Source organism: Orbicella franksi, chromosome 4, assembly GCF_964199315.1.
Source record: "Orbicella franksi chromosome 4, jaOrbFran1.1, whole genome shotgun sequence".
Taxonomy (NCBI): Eukaryota; Metazoa; Cnidaria; class Anthozoa; order Scleractinia; family Merulinidae; genus Orbicella; species Orbicella franksi.
Window position 1 is genome coordinate 11585670 of NC_138148.1, and position 9131 is coordinate 11594800.

Below are 9131 nucleotides of genomic sequence, written 5' to 3' on the forward strand. Positions count from 1 at the left end.
ATTATAAAAAGGAAGCATAGTTACGCGCATATTTGCTTTTAGCAGACTCTCTATATATGAAGCTCATGCAAGGCGCTTGCCGATGTCAAAAATGAGTTACCAGATCATTGATTCTCATGTGACTGTTGGCGCCCAAGGGAGCGCGGCATGTTTGGGGGCGTTCGGTGAAGTGTCTGGGATTGAATGCAGGCGTTTCCTTCGCTCACCTCACGCCCTTCCCCTGCTCCTTATTTTTCACACTCGCTCGCAGTTTCGTTCCCTTCGCGAGCTTTGTGGGAAACGTCTGCTACGCAGGCTATGTTTCAGCTAAATTTATAGAGCCTTGTATGAAGACGCCAGCTTGATGCCCCACGGGGGGACACAAACATGGCGGCCGTAAAGTAACAGAAACATCTGTCATTGAGTTTTGCTATTAAAGCGAAAAGTTATCTCTCTAGAGCTCCGACACATTGAAATTAATACTTCCTCTACAGCAAGAACTGTTCAGTTAAAAAAACTTACGCGATGACTCATCTTTTGACCTTCGCAAGAGCCTTTTCGGACCGCCATGTGGTGTTCGGGAGCAAAGAATAATACAGCGCGAAAAATGGAGCGAGTAAAAGACGGGGGAGGGGGAGGGGAAGGAAGGAAGGAAACGCTTGCAAACAAACTCCTGGATTTTGAAAACCGCCCACTTGGCCTTTCATGCCTGAGCGCGCACACTGAGATTTCGTGCTGTCATCGGCTGTCATAAATTAACCAATAAAATCTTCGGCCTTCCGTAGCGGAAGTGAACTTTGAACCAAAATAAACTTTACTTGTCAAAATATGTCTGAAACAACGAGCGCACGGTGGGAACGGAGAAATCTCGATGAATTAAATTTGGTAATTTTTAATCAAGCTACTCAATCCGTCTAAAAGGAAGGACAGCAAGGGTGAAGTTTTAGTACAAATCTGCCTGAAAGTTAAACTGTGAGAGGTATTCCAGTCGCGTTAGTAATCCTTGTGCTCGCATGATTCGAAATCTTGGATCACTGTATTCATTCCTCCAGGAATCGATACAAAGTAAATTAGCAAGTCAACTCTCACAAAGGCAATTCCAGTAAAGAAGCGTTTGCTGGAAACGCCAGATCCGCAAATCGGTTCGACTGTTATCGCTGCAACAAAAACAAACAACGGAAAGTCTTGTCGGCAAACTTTGGAATTTGGGCAGGAGAGGCTTCAAACATCTGAGAGGAGAAATAACGATAATCTTGACCAGTATCTGAATAAAGATAATCTTCTCCTTGGCGACCTCCAAGTCAAAGTTGTTTATAAAATGTCCTCGTAAGAATTCCCCGCGACGAGACGACTAAATTTTTGGTAAGGCAAATATGTGACAAAAACTGGCATGCCGCAGCTAACACTACAACAAATCATTCAGAATTGTACCCAGAGGTTCTAAATGCTGTCAACAAAAATGCTTCTAATGAAATGTCGCAGTACCTACGACAACATGTTGCCTTGTAACAAGCCAGACGAAATCACTAAGTTTTCCCACGCAGTAGTGCTAATTTTCTGTCCCGTGATTTATTATCTTGTCCTTGGCGCATGTGGCATTCAAGAAAGTGATGTTAAAATTAAAGGAACAGCTGCAAATTGTGTCGCGCTTGCTTCTGCAATAATGTGCAGGCTTCGAAAAACTAAAGCGTCGGCATTGCATTACAGGATTTCTACCGTACTGTCGAAGCTGACAACTAAATCCTCGTTCAGCGAGAAAAGTTAAAGCGTTTTGTAACCAAGCTTCGAACGCGTCTTCCCCTTTTGTCTGGCACTCAAAGGTATTAAAATACCTTTGATCGACACATGTCAATAATATTGGACTAGCCCAGCCAATCACGAGCTCCGTTCGCTGGCGAACGGAGGTTTTCAAAATCCAGGGGTTTGTCTGCAAGCGTTTCCTTCCTTCCCCTCTCCCACCCCCCTCCTCCTTTTTTTTGGTTCTCGCCCCATTTTCCGCGCAGACAAAACACCGAAAATCCCGTTCCTCGGTCTTTCTTTGCTATCAAACCCCACGGAAACGCTTGCTACGCAGGCTATACACTTGGAAATTCAAACGCGCTCTGTTACAAAATGAAGAACGCTGTGGAGGTCAAACGTTGTAAAACGCCAAGTTATTAGTGAGTCTTACATTTGATGAAAGTAAATTTTCAGTAGGACTAGTAATTTTCAATTTTGGAAAACGATGACGTCTCATGAAAGCCAGTAAATTGCAATGAAAGGTAAGTTTAAACTTATATCAAATCAATAGAGTGTGATCATGATCTCTTGATCAAAGCGATAACAAACTTTCCGTGAAGGCAGCATGAAATTATAGCATAACAATATTTTCTTACATGTAAAGCTTGCTTCAAGCTAGTGAGTGAGAGGCTTCTTAAGCAGTATTAGACCTCTGATGCAGAATTATAACTTTTTATTACGATTCCATGATTTACTCCATATATTACGTTCTATTCCACATTATATAAGAACCCAAATTATTCTCGCGTTTGATTGGTTCTCGCCTATGATCTATTAGAGGACAGACGCAAGATTGACGTCATCATTGTAAAGTTTTTACCTCTGTACATGTGTTTTAAAATGGCGGAAAGTTCTGAGAATTAAGATAATATTTTATGTGACGGGGCGCACGATAAGGTGCAAAAAAGTCTTGGCGGGGCATTGGATGTTATTATTGGAATGACCTTCCTTTATCTATACGTAACTTAGTGACTAGAAAACGTTTTTAAAAAGCACTCTTCCAGTATTATTTTGCTCAGTATTAATTAATTCATACCTCTTCCTCTCCTATGTTAAGTTAACTTTTTTGCCCTAATTATTATTGTCAATTAAACAAGGGCATCTAATTAGCTTGTTATATTTTTGCCCTTTTCCATTTCTCCTCTCCTCTTGTTTACAGGTTCGAGAAGCAGGAGAAGAAAGAAAAAGCCGTTTCTTTTTAAGAAAACGAATCAGAAAATATAGTCGAGCAGTCTCAGTCGGCAGTCGGCAGTCGGCAGTCGACCGAGACTAAACGTAACCAAACACAAAATTGGTCTTGAAATTATTTGAAGGTCAGAAACCATTGCTTTATCTCGAATTTAACAAACCCAATAAACAAAATGTTTATGAGATTAATTTATTCAAAATTTCAACTTTTCTCAGTTTCAAAATAATTGTTGACACACATTGATGTCAGGAATGAAACATCAAAACATCACTTCTTAAAAACAGTTAAGATAAACGTATAACCTTGCTTTCCAACGCGAATGTTCCAGTCCGTTTTAGGGGCGCAGCAGCGAGCAAAGTATAGCTCACTACAGCTCACGGTCAATTGTATCGCAGCTATAAGTGTCTCCGACACTATATCAAACTGATTTGAAAATCACCAACTACAGAAAACAGAGATTTCCACCGTCACTAAAGCTTATTCAAAACTCGAATCTAATGGCCTTCAGTGTTGACCGCAATTAGCAGGTTTTCCGAGCGTATTTTTGCAACTCCTGCAATATTCAAGGTAACTTCCAAGCTTTTCGGCTCACAGGCTGCTCTGATGACAAAAACTGACGTGACTTTTCCAGCATTTTCTTCAAGATTTGTAGATTTCGCAGCTCAATTCTGCTTTCACTGTAAGTTTTCATTCCACAAGCAGCGACTTTCAAGTCAACTTTGATAGTGGCGTGATTTTCCTGGACCAATCACATTTTGTTGGCTACCAAAGTCCAACCCCTCGTCCTCGTCGTGGTAGCTGGTAACAGGAAAGTAGGGGATTGCCGTCCAGGGCGAAGTATGGTGGAGGATTCGTTCCTCCGGGCCGCTACGGTAGCCATGAAGGCCTGCACGGAACTCTGAAAAACGCCTGACTAACGGGGCTCTGGTGAAGTTTGAAGGGCTAATCACCCATCAAATGGATATCAAGGATTACAGAAACCATGGGAAACATGCACAAAATCACATCTGTCTTTGGAGGAGAGAACGCCCCTTCGGGGGCTAGTATGACGCAACGATGTGAAAGCCAAAGGGAAGTAGCGATGCCGACCCCTCTCCTTACCCCAAAGACAACCACACTACTTGGCACGTGGAATGACGAGGCGAGCAAAGCAGGCTACACCTGGTGGCAGCTTGAAAGGATAGCCCAAATCAGACCAAGATGGCGAGCAATGGTTTCCGTGGACCTATGCTCCACTGGGAGCGAAAGGGTTTAATGATGAATCACATTTTGTTGCTACGCATAGCAACCAATGAGATTGCTTCATTTTGTATAGTCATCAGATTACGTCAAATGGCGTTTTTCGTGTTTGCCAAAATCGTCAAAGGCCGGCTTTCGAGTCACGTTGAAAGATTTTGAATTAAAAAAGCTTTATCTTTATGGTAGTAGTTGTTTCTTTATTAAATAAAACAAATAGATTCGATGTTTCCGGATGTCTGTTCAGTAATAGATAACAGAAGATGTCAAATGTGGTAAGAACATCAGTGACACACTCGGCTATCGCCTCGTGTGCCACTTTTTTGTTCTTACCCATTTTGACGTCTTCTGTGATCTATTACTGAACAGACGCACGGCAGCATGGAATCTATTTTTAATTACTTCCATAGGAGTCACCCGAAAATGTATTAAACTAGCTTGCCCCTTTATGAGTGAGGCACTTACAGAAATCTATAATCAATCCTTGCAACAAAGAACCGTCCCGTGCAGATATACTCAAAATATCAAGAGTAACTCTTGTTGACAGTCTTAGAATATTTCAGCTCTATTTTAAGGTAGGGGCCTTGTCAACTCGTACGACTCGTAATAATAATAATCATAATCATAATCATAATCATAATCGTATTCATAATAATGATAACAATAATACTAATAATAGCAATAATAATAATAAGAATAATAGTAATAATAACTTCTTTATTTCAGTGTCAAATGTATTTAGTACTATTAAATGTGCTAATTTTGAGTAGTTATTTGCTCAGACTGAATTAAAACTGAATTTTTGGAAAATTTTCCAGTATTTGCATTGACTGGTACCTGGCCCAGAGTATCGAGACTTATTCCACATAAAAGAGCATTATTTCTGTTTTTGAAATCCATTTCAAAACCATGGGCTACTTAAAAAGAAATTTTTGAGGTCCCGAAATACACGCAGTACTTTTGTGAAATTTGAGCTTCTCAACAGTGGCGAAAGGTCGCAGATTTGCCATTGCTCCCAAACCAATGTTTACAAGATTATTTTGCGTGTTTTGCCACTTCTTTTAAGGAAAAATTATTAAAGGATTTTGGCCGTTTATTTTGATCTCAAGTTCTAAAGACGACTTTTCACCTCCATATGTTATATTTAGTTTCTTTTTGTCGCTTTTTGTTCGTCTGGGGAAAAAGGTTTTCTTCGAGAATTTCATATTAGGGTGAATAATGTAACTTGGGATCAAATAAGTATGACTGACGTCTGAACTCACCCTCCTTCTGCTACCTTTCTTTCTCATGGAAATGAGCCCTTTCAAGAAAAGGTATGAATAAGGACAGAAATGTTCATTCAGATGACTTCTGATATGCTTGTCGCGTTTTGATAGTGGCATACATTTAGAGCTGGCTGGATTTTCTGCACTAGCTCCACACTGTCAACCTACTTGAGCAGCATATTCACACCATGCCATTCCCGCGACGAGTTCCAACAAATTACTTAAGTCACAATATTACAATTGAAAGTTCAGTAGCCGATGCAAAATAACAGCAACAAAAAACACACAGCGGGAAACACCAGTCTGTAGCAATCTGAATTCACAGTAATTCGTTCAAAATGAGTTAGTTCTAAATGAATTAGTTCAAAATGAGAGTGTATTTAATGCAATGAATATTTAACAAATGAGCTGATTTTCTTTCCCTTTGTTTGCAACTAACAAACAGTATTACAAAAATGCATATTTCAATGCTGTGTCCATTACTGTAACTTGCCACGGGACTCTCAAAGAATCGTGTATTGTTCAAGACCCCTGTGCGCTTGAGAAAAGATTTTAAGTACAATTAAAAGAAAAAGAACGTCTTTTTACTTTTGTTCTAAGGTATCTTGCAAAATTTGAAAATGCGGAGCCCTAAAGTTGGGCGATCTAAATTGGGAAGCGGGCCGCACACCCCCACCCAATTTTTCTGAGAGTACCCAGTCCAGATGCAGTGTACTGTTGCCTTTTCCAAGTCTTCATGTTGCCTGTTTGTCAGTAAAATTCTGTAATTTACAGTATCAAACGCTTTTGAGAAGTCAAAAAATATATTCACAGGTACACAGATTGCTATCGATGGCCTTCCTAAGAGTGTCAGTAGGTTCAGTTATGGCTTGAACTGTCGAATGAAAACCAAACTGGTATTGAAATAGAATATCTAGCTTTTCTATACTGTAATTACTGGTCTTACTGAGTCGCTTGAAAATCATCTTTTTTTTCAAATACTGGAGAAAGAAATGATACAGCTGCAATTGCTCGATAATTCGCTGGGTCGGTTGGGTCAAACCCCCCCCCCCCCCCCGCCTTAGCTTATCAATACGAGTTTATGCTTTGGATTTGCTATTTTGAGTATTTCAGTGAGGGTTCCTTGTTGCAAGGATTGATTATAGATTTCTGCCTCACTCATAACGAGGGGACTCCTATGGATGTAACATGGAATGGAATGTAATATATGGAATAAAGTATGGAATGTAATAAAGTTATGATTGTGTATTATTGGAGGTTTTAGAAAACCTACATCAACCAAGATTAGTAGAACTTATTGGCTAAGAAACCTCTCAGTCACTAGCTTGGAGCTAACTTTATATGTAAGAGAATATTGTTATGCTATAATTTCATGCTTCTTTCACGGAAAGCTTGTTATCAGTTTAATATAACTTTAAGTTTACCTTTTGTTGTAATACCTTTTCTTTATAAATTGATCGCAAAAACCCAAGAATTGCATGTTTACTAAAACAGTCCCTATATTAAGGCCAATAGTTGTAGCTATTCAACGTACAATTCTCTAGCCATAACTTCTTCTAATGCGAATTAAGCTTGAACGCTAAACCATGTAAATTGGGCCAAGAAATCATATCCCAATAGCCTGTGCAAGTTCGCTGGTAAAAAAAAAAGTGAAAAATATGAAATGAAGACAAGTATATATGAAAGTAGTTGTTTGGACTGTGCATCACCTTGGTAATCCCTCCCTCTTGGCATTTACATCCCAATAACAATAACACAATGAGAAGATCAACACAAAGATATTTTACTGTTAGGGTAATAGATTACATCCTCAAAACTAAAATACCTAAATTTATATGTATTGTTTTCCATGCTAGCACGCATTAAAACTGCAGGAATTCTCATACGCTCATTGGCTAATTTTCATTGTCAACAAGCGGATGGACACATGAATTTACAGTTTATACGATAATCTGAACTTCGCCTTAATATTGTCAATATAGTGCGCAGATCCACTCGGCTATCACCTCGTGGATGCACAGCTACTTTAACAAGGTTATGACGAAATTCATGATCAACAACAGGACAGATGCATGAAAAATTGGCGTTAATTTGTTAAATATGTATCTAGAGTAATTTATTATATCTCTCAGCTAGTACGTGCGCTGTGATTGGTCAATTTAGCGGGCCGTACTCTCCTGTACGGCCCGCTGAAATTTAAAGTTGGTTTTGTTGCCAAACTGTTTCGTAATTTATCGATGTGTTTTTAACTTTTATAGCAAGTGAAAGTTTAAAACTTTCTTATACTCTAAATTATGTAATAAAGCGTGCTAACGACTTAAAAAACAGTTACAAACTGACTCGTTTTGCTTTCGAGGTCAGAAATTTGGGGCCTTTTCGAGTCCGCGTGAATAGAAATCGTTTCCGAACCCGTCAGGCACACAGTAGAGATATAATAAATATCTTACTAACCTCGTCTTCTCGGTCCGTACTGTAAGTTACGGATCCTCGTTTTTTTCCCCTTCGATTTATGACCCGCTCGCTTAGCGAGGGAAAAACCTCGCTCCGTAACTTACAGTACGGACCTCGAAGTCGGTTAGTAAAAGGTATGAAGTATCAAGCAGGAATACCAAGACCTATGCTGTAATTCTTACGCCTTCCTTGTACTATGGTACAAGCTTGAGGCCTTTTTAAAATTTAGAACTGTAAACTCTGCAAGCTAAACAATAACCCAGCTATGTCTCCTTGACTATTCTATTGATTAACATATTAAGCCAGCAGTTTTAAATTGTGCTGTAGTGACTATTATTAGACGACACACTGCATTTTCTTTAGGGAATCCCTTTGTTGTCTGAAACATACCATCAATTAAGAGGCTAATGGTTTATCAGCTTTTCCGTAATGTGATTGGTTGCTTTGCTTGCTTAATTTGCCAGTAGAACATTATCACCAGCACATCTAAATACCCTTGAGAACGAAAATTACTCTTGATCCTCAGATTAGAAATACGTATTGTATTGTCATATTTCTGGCATATAACCTTAATATTCTGTAAAATGAAATGAGTGTTATTGCATATTATTTTTGATGTGTAGTTTGGTGAACAGTGACAATGCATCAAAAGTGGTTTTCCAGGTTTTCAAAGATTCTCCAAGTTGTATATAACATATCAAACTTCAATACTACAGTCATTAATTAAATAGTCCATGCAATCCAGTGCAATGACCAGCTGGACAAAAGAAGAAATCAACCAGAAAGTATGTGATGCCTAAACTACTCGAGGTCCCTCAGATTCATTTGCAAACCGCCATAAATGTTTCCATTAATGGTTTACATCTATAGGTTCTGATTGTGCTGTTATTTTATTGCTTTTTGTCTCTTAAAATTCCACCGCCACCTAGTACAGCGAACATCCGTTCCTCACTGGCTCTGGCCTGGTCGTTCCTGTACCGATAGTCGTTCTTGTAAAACCCGCTGCCAATAAAACCTCCCAACAAGCATACAACAAAACCGGTGGTCTAAGCCCAAAGTCGCAAGAGACAACCGATCACGCCAATGAATCCACCCACACCAATTCCCCACTGGGTACCTGGATTTAAAAGTGACAACCGGGTGTAGATGTATTCGCAGACGCCGGTGTTAATGTATACGACTCCTTTAAGGAAGTCTAGTAGGCTCTGCAACATTTCGTCTATGCTCCCTGG

General features: G+C 39.4%; 2 protein-coding genes across 2 annotated transcripts in view; both read right to left on the reverse strand.

The window, feature by feature from the left end:
• LOC145484669 (uncharacterized) overlaps positions 1-9131 on the reverse strand; it is a 335301-nt gene that overhangs the window by 269600 nt on the left and 56570 nt on the right. The window lies entirely within an intron of this gene.
• Positions 8214-9131, reverse strand: part of LOC145484651 (uncharacterized) — a 57626-nt gene continuing 56708 nt past the window's right edge. Inside the window, exon 3 of the transcript XR_014049048.1 lies at positions 8214-8413. The gene's annotated coding sequence lies outside the window, so the exon portion shown is untranslated. The remainder of the gene's footprint in view (positions 8414-9131) is intronic.